The sequence below is a fragment of the Myxine glutinosa genome, chromosome 1 (genome assembly GCF_964187855.1).
Source record: "Myxine glutinosa chromosome 1, kmMyxGlut1.1, whole genome shotgun sequence".
NCBI lineage: Eukaryota > Metazoa > Chordata > Myxini > Myxiniformes > Myxinidae > Myxine > Myxine glutinosa.
In genome coordinates, this window is record NC_136261.1 from 392,046,052 (window position 1) to 392,062,311 (window position 16,260).

General features: G+C 41.9%; 2 protein-coding genes across 7 annotated transcripts in view; both read left to right on the plus strand.

The window, feature by feature from the left end:
* Positions 1 to 16,260, plus strand: part of LOC144889573 (uncharacterized) — a 113,875-nt gene that overhangs the window by 94,729 nt on the left and 2,886 nt on the right. The window lies entirely within an intron of this gene.
* Positions 1 to 16,260, plus strand: part of LOC137416416 (uncharacterized) — a 76,322-nt gene that overhangs the window by 32,578 nt on the left and 27,484 nt on the right. The window contains exon 3 of one of the 6 annotated variants that reach the window (XM_068102011.2): positions 16,187 to 16,209. The exons of 4 other annotated variants lie outside the window; for them this stretch is intronic. The gene's annotated coding sequence lies outside the window, so the exon portion shown is untranslated. Of the gene's footprint in view, positions 1 to 15,142; positions 15,606 to 16,186; positions 16,210 to 16,260 lie in introns of those variants that run through there. One more of the 6 variants, XM_078770291.1, reaches the window with a different exon arrangement.

Sequence of the window (16,260 nt, forward strand, 5' to 3'; positions counted from 1 at the left end):
CTCTGAACACTATCCCTGTCAGTGTCGATGCCTGGGTCGCGCCTCCGCAACGCGCTCCCCACTCCATACCCGTACACCCTTGCTCACCAATACCTCTCTCATTCCCCATAGTCGGACATCCTTCCACACATCCTCTGTCCACGCACTCTGCACCTGTCGCACACCTCACCAACGGCCTCTCACGAACGCCCGGGTCTAGCCCAACACCCAAGCTCACTGAATCTCCCCTCACACCATATACATTTCCGAGCATATCGCCACTCACCTCGGCACCTCTTCTCTTCCGCTCCTCCTCCGCCACCTGCAAACTCTTTATTTGGTCAGTAAGTACATCATCATGCTGTGAGCACAGACCTTGCACCAATTCCATCACCTCCTCCTTTATCTCCTTCTTAGTCTCCCTCGGTCTCTTCTCAATTTCACTTACCCCCTCTTCCACCTCCTCTAACTTCTGTTTCACCTCTTTTATTTCCCGGTGCGCCCCTTCAATTTCTTCCTCTAAGGCCACCTTGGTCGTTTCTATGTGCGTTCTGACTTCCCGTTCCTTCGTCTCCATTGTCTCTGTCACCTCGTCCAACCTCTTCGTCCACCCCTCGTGTACCATCTGACACTCCTTCTTGGTTGCCATTAGTTCTTTTTTTATTTTTTTTTGTGTCGCCTTCAACCCTCCTATCACCGCCGTGTTCTTTTCCACCTGCTCCCCGAACTCCTTTTGTCCCACCGTCAGCTCCTCTACTCCCTGCATCAGGTCTTCTATTCCCCCCTGTAACCTAGCCGTGCTGTTCCTCACCTCTTTCTCCATGCGCTCCTCATCCCGCTTTACCTCCTCGCGTACCCCCGCGACCTCTTCGCCCAATCCGCGCCTTATATCCTCCCCCATCTCTCCCATCACTTTGGTAGATGCCACCCTCATCTGCTCCAAATCATTCCTTTGGGCATCCATTTTACTTTCCAACCCGATTTTCACCTCCTCTATCTGATTCCCCATCTGCTTAATTTCCCGGGCAGATTGCTCCCCTATTTCCCTCAATTTGCCTTCCATCTTGTCTTCTAGCCCCGTTAACCCATTCTTCACCCCTTTCATCCCGTTGTCTAACCCCTCAAATTTGTTGTCTAAACCCTCAAATTTGTTGTCTAAACCCTCAATTTTGCCGTCGAGCCTCCCAATTTGGCTTCCCATATCATTCCTCAATTCCCCAATTTGATTTTCTAATCCCCCAAATTTACTTCCCATATCATTCCTCAATTCCTTTCTCAATTGCTCACCCATCTTGACCATAAGGGCCTCCATTTGTATCATAAAGGGGTTCAAATCCACCGGTGCTGTGGGTGTGGCTGCTGCAGCCACGTGTGAGGCACCATTTTGTACGCCTCTAACCTCGTGCGAAGCGCCGCCATCTTGTGCGCCTGAAACCTCTGCTACCCAATGCATATTCCCCTCCTCCTCCATTACTCCCACCTCTTCCCTGGGGTCCTGGGTTGCCTCTAACCCCTCTTTTATCTCCCCTACCGTCATCCGATCACCTTGATCATCCATGGCACGATTTTAAAATTTAGATGTTATAATAAAATTTCGGCCGCTCGTAATTTTGACCAAATTTTTTTGCGATGGATTTTAAAATTTGGTTTGGGTCCAAATCCCACTCCCAGACACCTATTGTTGCGGATCCGGAGGACGGCACTCCCGTTAGCAAGGGGGGGGGGGGGGTTAATCCCCTTGTCTTATTAAGCTGGCCGTCTCCATTCCTGGGGGTATGACGTCACTTCCGTCCGATGGTACATAGGGTCGTAAGCCCAATTAGTCTTAATACCTAAGTATTACCACCGGCCGTCAGCGAGGAAATACTCCCGCCCGTGCTGCAGCGTAATTGACGGATTGCGCCGAGTGAAGCGAACTGCGGCGCGGGCCGTTAACAATGACTAAACCCGATTGTGAAGCGGTTCGGCCAAAATCGTGCCACAGGTACTCAATGGGGAAATGACTAAAGCGATCGGATGAGAAAGAAACCAAAGTAAGGAGGAACAGATATTTATTATTAACTATTTACACAACCAAAGAAACCAAAGGAGAAGGAAAGAAACGAAAGTAATTTACAGAAGACACAGCGCAATTCTTAAACAGGCTTAACTTATTCCCAGGGACAAGACAAACAGGACAAACTCACGTACACTAATGGGGTCCTCAGGCAGGAATGGCGGGAAGGATGAGAAGGGCAGACGGTCCAAAGAACTGGTGGGCCGGGAGGTTCGGGAATCGCGGCACGCCATTGGTGGCCCACGTGAGCGTCACGCTTCGGTGCAGTGGCGAAAACCCGGTCGTCAGTGCTGGTTGGTATCGCGTCCCTCTCCGGTGCTCCTTTCTCATGCGTCCTTGCTCATCCGCCTCACCGTGGCTCTTCAATCGCCTCCCGCGTCTCTCTTTTGGGGGCTTGTGCCCCGGGTTTTATATCCAGCCCCCGTGGAACCCTCACAAACATGCTAGATCTTTCTGTCCACGCCCTCTCAAGCCATGCCCACCGATTCCTGGTTGGTCGTTAGGGAGCTCTCTGGCTCCACCTTAGATGACGAGGTGGGGCCACGCCCTTCTTCTCCGAGATGACCTCTTGCGTAATGGAGTCTGGGACGAGCGATGAGGCGGATGCGGCTGGCAGAGGTGCTTGGGCGAAATCGAAAGGGGGCCTATTCTTATTTCATTGGTGCAACGCAGATTCAACTATTGGAAACACGGCCTTACCTGGAACACAGAATAATGATATAACTATAGAGAGGTCCTATGATTCGCTACGTGTTGTACATGGACTAACTAAGGTGCAATTATTTCAATTAACAGCCAATTAAGGGGAAATGTACACAGGGGTTATTCAAAAGGGAATTTACTACTAAATGTACATGTGAAGGTTCTAAAAACCGCAACAATATTAAAGGTAAATCAACAGAAAAAAAACTTACGACATTGTACGATAAAGAAAAATATGTTTTACACCAAAGGAACTTGGTACAATGTTTATCGGCAGGATTGATACAAAAGAAGATTCATAGTTAGACAGTTTAGCCAAAGTCTTTGGTTGAAGAAGTATATTGATTTTAACACATAAAGCAGAATCGAAGCAAAAACTGATTTTGAGAAAGATTTTTATAAATTGATGAATAATTCTTTATTTGGAAAGACGATGGAAAATCTTAGAAATTGACAAAACATAAAACTTGCTCCATCTTGGAAACAAGCAACAAGATTATGTAATAAACCCAGTTTTCAAAGAGAAGTTGTGTTTTCAGAGAACTTTTGTGCTATTCATTTTCAAAAAGAGAGAATTATAATGGCTAAGCCCATTTATATAGGAACGGCGATTCATGATTATCAACGGAATTAATGTATGATTTCTTTTATAATAATTTGAAGAAGAAGTATCAAGATAATGTTGAACGACTTCATATGGATACGGATAGTTTTATTTTGGCAATGAAAACGGAAGATGTTTATTCAGATGTGCTTGATGATATTGACTCGCATGACACGAGTAATTATAAGTCGGACGATCATTTGTTTTCCTCAAAGAATAAAAAGGTTATTGGAAAGTTTAAGGATGAATTCGTGGGAAAGGCACTGACTGAATATGTAGGATTGAGACCGAAGGCTTATGCTTTTAAATCTCTTGATAATAATGTTGAAAGATGTTATAAGAAATTAAAAGGAATAAAGAAAAATGTTATTAAAGATGAAATAACCTTTGAAAATTATTATAATTGTTTAACTTTAAAGAAAGAGGAGTTTTGAAAAATGAATGCGATAAGAAGTCATAAAATAACTTATATACGGAGGAGGTAAACAAGAAAGCTCTTGGAGCTTATGATGATAAAAGGTTCATTTTAGACAATGGAATTGATTTGTCTTCCTCATGGACACATGGACATAATTTAAAAAAAAAATTTATCTCATGATAAAATGAGTTATTGTATCAAATGTAAAAAGAAAACTAAACCTAAAAATATCTCGTATGCTAAAAATAAAAAGAATAGGGTTTATGAAAAAGGAGAATGTGTAATGTGTGGCACCAAAAAGTGTCAATACATCTCACCTAAAAGCGGGGGTGACATACAAAAATGTCTTTCAGGGACTAAATTTACAACAACAGGGATTCCAAGGGAACTACATCTACCGAGTTATTCCTTCTGCGGGCCAGGAACAAACTTGGTTAAAAGATTAGATGAGGCGAGCAATCCTAAACCTTGGTCTAAACCTAAAAGCAGGGTTGATGAAGTGTGTATGAAGCATGATATTGCTTATGGTAATACCACTACATTAGAGGGAAAACACAAAGCCGACAGAGAAATGTTGCGTAATTTATCAATGATACAAAATCCAACATTCAGAGAGAAAGTTGATGGGTTTATCGTGAAGAAAATGATAGGCACTAAAATGCGGTTTGGGCTTGGGTATCCAGGTGTTTCACCAGGGACAAAGCCTTTAAAAAACTTCTAAACTCTAAGGATGATATGAAACCTGAGGAACGAATCATTTTAGCTAATGAGTTGCATAAACCTACATTCTACAATCACAAAGTTTAAAGAAGGAAGGTTTATACCAAGGGGGTTGATTACATCTGGTCCGCTGATTTAATTGAACTAAATAATGATAAGGGATATAAGTATGCCCTCACCGTTATTGATTTGAGAAGTCGATTTGCATGGGTTGTTCCTTTGAAAAATAAAAGAGATAATACTCTGATGTTAGCATTCCAACAGATATTTAATAAAAGCAAGAGAACACCTCAGAAGTTATGGACCAATGAGGGAACAGAGTTCTATAACAGCATATTTATGAAATTTCTTGAAGAGAATGGTATTACATTATACAGTACCTTTACTGAAGGTAAGGCAGTTGTTATTGAACGTTTTAATCGTACTTTGAAAGAGAGACAATATAAAAAATTCACACAACTCGGTTCTCAACAATGGGTATCGGAAATTCAGGATATTGTTGATAATTACAATAATGCGGTACATTAATCGATAAAATTAAAGCCATCAGAAGCATTTACAAAATTAGAATATGAAAAGGAGATTAATTTGATTGAGAAATTGAGAAATGCTAAGTTCAAAGTTGGTGATATTGTAAGAATATACACATGGAAAAGTCATTTTGCGAACGGTTTTACTGTACAAAGAGATGGACTAATGAACTTTTTAAAATCGTTGATGTAGTTGATACAGTACCCTGGACTTATAAGTTATATGATTTAAATGGAGAAGAAATCTTGGGTTCATTTTATTCACAAGAATTACAATTTTATGATTAAGGATTGGCCATATACAGATATTGTAAAACCCACAAATAGAGACTTGGTTAAAATATTAAATAAAAATGAACTTCTCAAAGTTATGAAATATAAAGCTCTTTTAGAAAATGTTAACAAATCCTATTGGTATCCTATTATGAGAAAAATAATTATAAATACAAGAATAGCTCAAAATCCAGATGAATATATGTATAATGTTCTCTGGGGAGATGCTTTAAGGGTAACAAGGGATAAGGAAGAGAGGGAGAAGGAGGAAAAGGAGGCAAAGGAGAGGGAGGAATGGAAGAAGATGAAGGAGGAATGGTAGAAGATGAAGGAAGTAAGGGAGAAGATTAAGGAGGAAGAAGCGAGGGTTACAAAGGTAATAAGGGCATCAGAAGCGAGGTAAGAGGAGAAGAGGGAATTAGAAGCGAGGGTAGGGGAGAAGAGGGAAGAGGAGAGGTGGGAAGAAGTGAAAGCAAGGTTTGAGAAGGAAAGGGAAGCAAGGATAGCAAGGGTAGTAGAGGAGGGGGTAGGGGAAGGGGTAGCAAGGGTAACAAAGGAAGGGGTAGTAGGAATAGCAGGGGCAACTACATGGAAATAGGGATATACATTATAAATGATTCCACTTTGTTAGCCATGATAATTTGAAATTATTTAATTTCAAATTAAATAAAATGTTTATGTTTTTGAAATATACATGAGATTAATATGATGACAGGTAATACCACCCCATCTTCCCACTACCAAATCGGTATGTATTCCCTGACTTTGTATATTTTTCTGGTTGTCTTCCTTCTTTGTCATGCAAACCATCGCTATGCTATCATATATATTTTTAGTTTGAAAATCGTGTATTTGTTGTTTACAAATTGTGCTTCCACATATCTCATTATACCACCAAGCGGATAATGGTCTTCTTTACGAGACCAATTAAAATCATGTAGGTCTTCCAAGTTTATTGAAAAGAACCAATTATACCCGAAATCAAACATATTGTCGTGCGACTCCCGGTTAACACCAGAAGGTCGCAGATAGGCCTAAACGGTTTATTCGGAGGCAACAACCAAACATGGACTTTACTTCATGTCGCGCGGGGGGAAGGAGGAAGATGGAAGCTGCGCAAGCGCGTACCTGGATCGCGCCGATGGCAGCTTCGATCCTGCAAGGAAATTAATTCAACCGGGCACAGGTTTAACAGGGGATAAAAAAATAACACAAGGGTTTATTACCAATAAAGACAGGGACAGGAAAATATGCGCCGGTAATAAAATGTCCTAATTCGGGACATCCCCACACACAGATATCAGAAACAGATGAGGGATTATGAATTAATAAAAGAACACGTTTGTCATGTAAATGGGGAATGTGGGGTGCGAACTTATCTGTCTGCAGTCTTGTAGTCGTGTCCGCCGACATCCCACGCGGCCCTCTCCGTCCGCCTCCGAGCACCACCAGACCTCACTCCAAGCGCCACAAGGCCTCGCTCCAAGCGCCACAAGGCCTTGCTCCAAGCGCCACAAAGCCTCGCTCCAAGCCCCTCACCACTCACGAGGTCCGTGCACCAAGCACCACGCGTCCAACGCAGGCTAGCCGCTCCAAGCGAGGTCGATCTTCACACACGATCGGCTTGCCACGTCCCAGTCAGCTCTCCCGAAGCAAACATGCCAGAAGCAAGCGAACTCCACTCGGGCTATGACTCAACTCGACTCGGGCTGCGCAAGACGAAGCGCCGGATGTGCTCTCCCTCAAATGTCGTTCGGCGCACGCTAATATATCCTGGCCGGTGACGTCAGCCTTGGCGCGCTACCAACCAGCGACTTCCACCGAACCTTCCAGCTATGCGCCTCTCGCACTCGTTGGCTGGAGGTTCGCGCCCAGTGCGCCGACCAATCACAGGACCGTAGCGTGGCGATAGCTCGTAGCATGTAGCGTGGTGATAGCACTTGCGTGTAGCGTGGTGATAGCGCATGGCACTCAATATGGTTAGGCCAGTCAGGTGTAATTGGCGGCAGCACCCATCGGCGGTGCCCCGGCCTGGTTTCTTTGCCTGTTCCTTCCGAAGTCACTGTCAGGGAAGGGAGTCATTTAATGTTGCACTAAGGAGATCCTAACTCAGTGTCTAAGTGGTTACGGTGCCAAAAGTGACAAAGGTTTGACTACCAGGTGTGGACACACAGGGGTACTACTCTTTAATCCCGACTCTACTTATCACTTGAACATCCTGGTATGCTCACAGATATCTATCTATAATTCCAGCAATCTCTGTGTGTGTGTGTGTGTGTGTGTATGTCTGTGACCGCTGTTTCTCGACAACTACCGGTCCGATATACTTGAAACTTGCCAAGTATATTGCTGGGGACCCGAGGATGTGCCTTTTCAAGGTTTTAAATTAATCGGAGAAGTACTTACCGAGCTATGTCCAAAAAACGCTTCAACCAATCAGAGAGCAGCGAGCTATCACGTGTGCCGAACGTGGCGAACAGACTCTGCCTCGGACGGCACATTTGAGAGCGTATTCATTTATTTCACGTTGGAAAACTATGTTGCCGTTAAACTATGTTTTAAAAAACTAAAACCAAATCATTCATTTGCGATTTGCGACCTTCCGGACAGTGAAGACTTCACTTCCGGCAGCCAATCACAGAACGCTTTGTTGCGTAGGCGTGGCCGATGTGAGAGCGAGCGTGTGCGCCATTACGTGCCTTTTCAAGGTTTCATATTAATCGGAGGAGTAGTTACCAAGCTATGGCGATTTCTTTACCAAACTCCGCAAGCCGTTCGCTTTGGACCAAACCATTGCATGTAAATAGAGGGGGGGGGGATTGTCACCGGACTCGCAAGCCGTTCGCTTTGGACCAAACCATTGCATGTAAATAGAGGGGGGGGATTGTCACCGTACTCGCAAGCCGTTCGCTTTGGACCAAACCATTGCATGTAAATAGAGGGGGGGGATTGTCACCGTACTCGCAAGCCGTTCGCTTTGGACCAAACCATTTCATGTAAATAGAGGGGGGGGATTGTCACCGTACTCGCAAGCCGTTCGCTTTGGACCAAACCATTTCATGTATACACAAAGAATTAAGTTAAGCACCCCCCCCGTTTTTTTACAACCTCGCACATTACAAGTTTGTTGTCGTCAAAACAGTGTAATATACCCATGATATTGCTATATTTTCTGGAGAAGTGATATTATGGTCACATAAAAACATAACAATCATGCCGTTTTCAATATTTTATTCTGAATAATTTAAGGTGAAATTTTTTGGGAATTTTAGGCATATTTTCACCTCAATTTAAGTATGGAGCTATAGGTCCATCACGGACAGTGTGGATGACGTTTATGTTTTCTAACGTACAGTCATTGTTCTGAGAAGACCTCTAGCGATCTTTGCGTCAATAACGTGTGTAGGACCCACGTGATCGGATCACTGACTCAACCAATCACTTTTTTTCACTTTGATCACTCAATTTCATCAATGGATAATTGCTATTGTCATACCAATCATTATTTGATCTCACATACCTTAGAATATATGCCAATGTATACATATACACAAAGAATATATATTAGGGGGTGCTTACCTTAATTCGTTGTGTAGGGGTGCTTAACTTAATTCTTTGTGTATAAATAGAGGGGGGGGGGGGGGATATAATTTTAGATATATATATAGTACGGGCATTGGCAAGGAACGGGCACCCACGTACGGGCAATGCCCTAGTACTCTTAACCGACAAAACGCCTACACATGAAACTTATTGCAAGGTAGATTCCTTACCGCGACAAACGAAGCACGTTGCCTGCACAGATCTATCTGGCTCTCTAGATCACTACCCCCACTGACATAACAATATCATACCCCCATTTATGATATACCTATATGTCCTTCTTTATAAAATTCAATTGTAATTTGATGGATAAATTTAATAAGAAAAGGTGTATGGTCTGGAGAACTGGGTGTTGTGGATGTAAATTCTGCTTGTTTAACATAACGTGCTGTAGAATAGTTTGCTAAATCACTTAATCTCACCAAGTCATTGCCATCGGTGGGACTTGGATGAATTGATTAATTTATAACTATTCTTCATGTTAATATTTTTAGTTATATTATATTTCTGTCATTCGGCCTGTGCCTTTGTGTAATAATTCATAAAATCAATACCCGGCTCTTGGTATACTCTAAAGATAGAACCGCCTTTTCCAACGTAAGTCATTTTAAATATGATTTAAAATAATATCGAATAAATTTTCATTATTGTTGAAGTGAAATAATACGTTTAAACATAATTGTCCACAACATTTGAAATTTACTTCTTGGATCTGAGATGTTTGATAAACACCATGCTGTTGGAATTTAATTACTTAAAGAGGTGGGGGAAGTCTATAACTATTGAAATAATATTTATCCCCTCTATTATGAATACAAGTCCAATGAGACCCATTTCCATTATTATCATCATAAATTAATAATAATATTCTTTGTATTTTTAGGTATCTTCGGTAATTCATCTCTCATACAAATAATTACGTTATCGAGTTTTAGTTTTTTACAATATTTATCGAGTTGTATATTTGACGTTGTATTCTTTCCAAAATGTTTAAACCACTCCTCCATTTTATTTAATGATTTTATTTATGAGAAAGATATAGTCCATTACCCCGTTTAGTTAGTTTTACACCCGCCTGTGCGATAGAAGAAAGCATACCTCCAACTAACGATCTCGCTTTATCATGTAGGCTTTCAAGTTTTTCAGCAAAATTTACAATGACACCACTTCCACAAATTTGTTTTTCCAACTCCTTGTTATGTCTTTCCAAATCTTTTTGAGCTTTTCGTTGAGCTTTCTTTTCATTAGCAGTTTTTCCGCTGCTGAAATACCACCCGTCAAAGCTCCCGCTGCACTTAAACCGGCAAATAGAGGAATTAGAAATGGAAGAAATCCTCCGTTTGTTTCCTTTATTGAATATTTCTTCAACATTGGTTTTGTCATTTTTTAACTAAGTGAACCGGTACTATTTAGTTTTTCCACCTGCACTTTTGTGAGCAAAACACTAATTCTTATATCACATTTTCTTTGAATTGTACGAACGTGAATCATACAAGGTTTTTCATTTTGGAAACAAGACGATAGTTTATCACGATTGATTTGATTAATATATATGTCAGTTGTTACTTTACTAATTTTTATATATTATGAGAAATTTTTTTCTAGTTATTACGAAAAGATTTTTTTCTAGTTATATGAGAAGAAAATCAACAATAACCCGTAAACATACACATTTTCAATTATTACTGATGTGATATTAAACATAGCGCCATTATTTGTATTAATCTGTAGTTCGGTTTCTTCCAAGAGCAAACAATACATATCAACTTCTTCACTTTCCCCTCTTTCAATGCATAGGGAAGTATCAACTCCTTTAGACTTTATAGTTTCCTATTGGGCACTCAGGTCAATTGCATAGATTGTATATCGACTTTTAAACGCAGTCATATCCAAAATGGGATCCTTTTTACCGTTGCTTTCAGACACCTTTTGGTAAGACTTGTAGGCTTCAGCGTAATCATTTTTTTCACAATTAATTTCCAATCTATCTCGCGGGTCAAATGTACCATCTAGACTCCAGAGAAACCCGAAGTTGTTTTACCATAGCATTATCACTCAATGCATTATTCTTATTGGTACCTTCATCTATATCAGGTTTCTTAAAAATGAGCCACAGGTACCGAGGTTTTCCTTCGAGAATACCCAAATTCCACGAGTAAGTGGTTTGATTCAGTTTAACGTGTTGACATCTTCTTTTAAGGTACGATACAGTTAGCAGGGTCTTTGAGTTAAGTCTTCTATTCAACAGCTCTTCCGTTTTAAGCTTAGGAGTATATTTGCTGATATACCAACACATGTCATTAATAACAAATTTATTGTTTTCACCGAAGGCATTCTCAGCCCCAAAAAGCAATCTATTTTCATTATCATTCCTTTGTGGTTTAAATCTAATTTTAAGTCCATACAGAACTTTATCATAATCACAAAATCCAAATATACAGTCACGTGGAAAAGTAAGTACACCCCATGTAAAGTTTTGACTTTTTCAACATATTTTAACATGCTGCTATTTGATCTTAATTTCAACAATATTGAAAGATAAAGGTGATATAATATAACAAACATCATGAAACATTTACATTTTGTAGTCCATTGTATAATTTAAATAAACATAAATGCAAATTTCGCATGTGGAAAAAGTAAGTAAAAGTAAAAAGCCTGGTGTTGGCTTAGCATTTAGGGTGCCGGCTTGGGATCCTAGGATCCTGGGTTCGAATCCCGATCGATCGCTGAATTAACGCCAGGGGGGTTGATTCAGCCTGTCATCCTACCGAGGTCGGCAAATTGAGTACCAGCTTGCTGGGATGAATGATCACGGTGTGTACCCTGATTTCGAATAGGTACACCGTATCCCTGCGCATCGTAAGAGGCGACCAAGGGTTGCCATCAGGAAGGGCATCCAGCCATAAAAAAAAAAACATTGCCTCAAACAGGGAACCATGATTGTCATGGGGCCCGCAAGGCTAACCCCCACTCTAGCAGGGAAAATGGCCTTAAAACGATCATTCATTCATTCATTTATATATGTTTGAAAATATTTATCGTTTAATCATTCAGTCTGTGTGTTATCCCCATTTCCATTGTGTATACATATTAGAATTTTCTCAACCAGATATTTAACTGTATTAAATATATATTGAAATACTCTGTCTTGTTGTTCATCCATTTTTATATATCTCAACAAAAAATAATTTTTATTTTTATATTGTATTTTACTTAAAGAAATAGTTTGTAATATGTAAGGGGTGGGAGTTCCGATATAGCGATGGATTGCATTGCCCATGGCGCATGCCAGGGGTTTTTGCGTACCCGCTGTAGGAATTCACATTCACAAACTTTCACAAATATTCGTAAATATTCACAAACTTGCAATATGTTGTCTTCAAAAAAAATTGAAAACCATATGGTTTAAAAATTTGCTGTTTTGAGAAAATTAGTTTTTTTTATTTTTTCTATTTTTATATTTTATTTTATTAATTGTTATAATTCTGAAATAATATATATATATGCATATATTTTTAGAAATTTTAGAAATTTGGGAATTTATAGAAAAATCGTGAAAATCGGAAAATTGGGAAAATGTTGAATTTGAGAATTTTTGAAATTTAGGAGAAAATCGCGAAAATCATAAAAATCAAGAAAATCAGAAATTTTATTTAATTATTTAACATTTTCTGGGTGTGTCCCAGCTCTCTCAATTCCGACTTACTCCCAGCTCTCCGACTTGCATGGCACACAACATATAAAGGGGCCTTTTCTATTGTTTGCCACATGGCGCATAGCAAATAAAGGGGCCTTTTCTATAGTTCGTCACATGGCACACACTATATAAAGGGGCCTTTTATATAGTTCGTCACATGGCACACACCATATAAAGCAGCCTATTCTATTGTTTGCCACATGGCACACACCACAAAAAGGGGTCTTTTATATTGTTGGCCACATGGCACACACTATATAAAGGGGCCTTTTATATTGTTTGCCACATGGCACACACCATATAAAGGGGTCTTTTCTATTGTTTGCCACATGGCACACACCATATAAAGGGGCCTTTTCTATAGTTTGTCACATGGCACATACCATATAAAGGGCCCTTTTCTAATGTTTGCCACATGGCACACACCATACAAAGGAGCCTTTTATATTGTTGTGTGACTCCTCCTCGGTTAATACTGGGAAATCACGGATGGCAATCGAGCTCACTTGAGGCGTTCGGGTCAATGGCAGATTTCACTCTACGTGCGGGAGGAAGAAGGAAAGAAGAAGAAGCGGCGAGATTTACCTGACTCTCCCGAGTGCTAGCGTTTCCACCCTGCAAATAATTAAACTCAAACAAACACGGGATTTAGAATAGAAAGGGAAAATAATAAAAGGGTTTATTTACAATAACTATCGGGACAAGGAAACGCGACTATAAAAACTAAACCTAGGTTTGGTTCCCACTCACAGACTAAAACAACAGGACAAATGGAAGGATGAATAAAAGAAACCGTTGTGTTTGTGGATGCGTCTTATCTGTCTGGATGTTGGGTCGGTCAGGCTCCGTCTGACGTGGCTCTGGTCAGCGCGAACCGCTCGGTCCTCCGTGCTGGCGTACCACCGGCCCTCCGTGCGACTCAAACGGGTCGCGTGCAGCTTGCACCTCCAGCCGTGCCAGGACTCGTCCACACGGAGTCGCTCCCTCGTCTGGAACCAATATGAGAGGTCCGCCGGCACAGGAACGTGCAAATGGCAACAGGAGAAGAAAGGAACGGGTCTCAACGTGGGAAGGCAGGAAGAGGCAGGCAGAGGTGAAGAGGCGAAGAAAAGAGTGAAGGGGCCAAGAGTCGAAGAACGAAGGGGAAAACTGTCGATCTCTTCTCACTTTTATCAGACCTCCTTCGACGTCACTGGCGCCTCCCTTCCAATCAACGCGCCGCTTCCTGGACGTCTTTTGCGCCCTCCGCACGTCGCCGGCGCTTCTCCTCCAATCAGCGCATTCCTTCTTATGGTTCTTTTGCGCCCTCCTCACTGATTGGCCTCGCGCCTCGCGCCTTTGGTGTCGGTGTCATTGGCCGGTGGCCAATCAGTGGGGCACGTCCTTCACCTTCCTTCCTCTCCAATGTGCGACCTGCTTGTTATTCGCCCCTCCCCTGGCCAATCACGAGTTCTCCTCGGCGTGGCTCTCGGCCTGCCTGTGCGATGTCTGTCTTCATGCCGGCGTTATGCGCGGCTGCTTCCTGTTTGCTCTTCCGGTCAGTCATACTGAGGGGGGAGTTTTTATTAATGTGTGTGCTAATGCGGCTAACTAATGTATGTGAGTGCATTGCCATACGGGACACCGGGATGATCACAGGTTCCACACACCGGGGAGTTAGCCTAAACCCTACTCTACCGATCACAGGGCCATCCTTGTGTAACCACAAATATACACTTAATCCGACAAACCTGGCCAGACAGGTACCTGACTTCCTGACATCGATATAGTTCTTCTTCTTCGCGACATCGGAACACCAACCAATGCAGAACTACCTGGATCTATATATGCCCCAACCCCAATGACATAACAACATTGTTTGCCACATGGCACACACCATATAAAGGGGCCTTTTCTATAGTTTGCCACATTGCACACACCATATAAAGAGGTCTTTTCTATTGTTTGCCACATGGCACACACCATATAAATGGGCCTTTTCTATAGTTCGTCACATGGCACACAGCATTAAAGGGGTCTTTTCTATGATTTGCCACATGGCACACACCATAAAGCGTGCTTTTGTATTGTTTGCCACATGGCGCACCCCATCTAAAGGAGCCTTTTTTATAGTTTGTCACATGGTGCACTCCATATAAAGGGGCCTTTTCTATTGTTTGCCACATGGCACACACCATATAAAGGGGCCTTTTCTATTGTTTGCCACATGGCACACACCATATAAAGGGGTCTATTCTATGGTTCGTCACATGGCACACACGACATAAAGGGGGCTTTTCTATTGTTCGTCACATGGCACACACTATATATAGGGGCCTATTCTATTGTTTGCCACATGGCACACACCATATAAAGAGGCCTATTATATTGTTTGCCACATGGCACACACCACATAAAGGGGTCTTTTCTATTGTTTGCCACATGGCACACACCATACAAAGGGGCCTTTTCTATAGTTTGCCACATGGCACACACCACATAAAGGGGTCTTTTCTATTGTTTGCCACATGGCACACACCATACAAAGGGGCTTTTCTAATGTTTGCCAAATGGCACACACACACCGGGGAGTTAGCCTAATCCCTACTCTACCGATCACAGGGCCATCCTTGTGCAACCACAGATATACACTTAATCCGACAAACCGGGCCAGACAAGTACCTGACTTCCTGACATCGATATGGTTCTTCTTCTTCACGACATCGGACCACCTACCAATGCAGATCTGCCTGGATCTATATATGCCCCAACCCCAACGAGATAACAACATTGTTTGCCACATGGCACACACCATATAAAGGGGCCTTTTATATTGTTGCGTGACTCCCCCTCAGTTAATACCGGGAAATAACGGATGGCAATCGAGCTTACTTGAGGCGTTCGTGTCATTGCCGGAATTCACTCTATGCGCGGGTGGAAGAAGAAGAAGCAGCGAGATTTACCTGACTGTCCCGAGTGCAGACGTCTTCACCTAGGGTTCATCAAAATACACACTTCCAGCATATTAATCTGTCTGGGTGGTAAAAGTGTTCTATTCCATGTTATTACAACACATGCAAAATATTTTTTCAGTCCATGTTGATTTAGAGGTAGAACGGCACATGAGAATTTTCGACTGAAGGGGGTTACCAGCGGTGCTGTGTAATCCGTGTATAGCTGTACAGTAGCAGATCTAGAGGCGGGTTTAGGGGGGTTACAACCCTCCATTCAGCAACTGAATAATGTTATGACAGCAGTAAAATGGTGTCAGTTTGTAAAAGGAATGTTAAATTGAGACAGTTAATCATGAACATGAACTCAAGTAATATTTACATTCACAGCAGTAGCGGATATAGTGGTATTTTGGGGTTGCAACCCTCCAGTTAAGCCTCCGAATAATGTTATGATATCAGCAATATGGGGCCAAAAATAATAAATGGAATGTTAAATGTAATTATTCTTAGGTCTTGACCCTTTCATAAACTTTTATACCAAATATCGTCACAGTATATATTTGATATACTGCAGTGCATATTAATGCAACACCTTCACTCAAATATCATGCAACCCCCCCCCCCCCCACCCCCCCCCACCCCCACCACCCCCGTTTCCTGAAAACTAGATCCGCCCCTGCTGTACACCAAGGTGAGTAGCCAGTTGTACTTATGACCTATATCTCATTTTCTCCTAGATTCC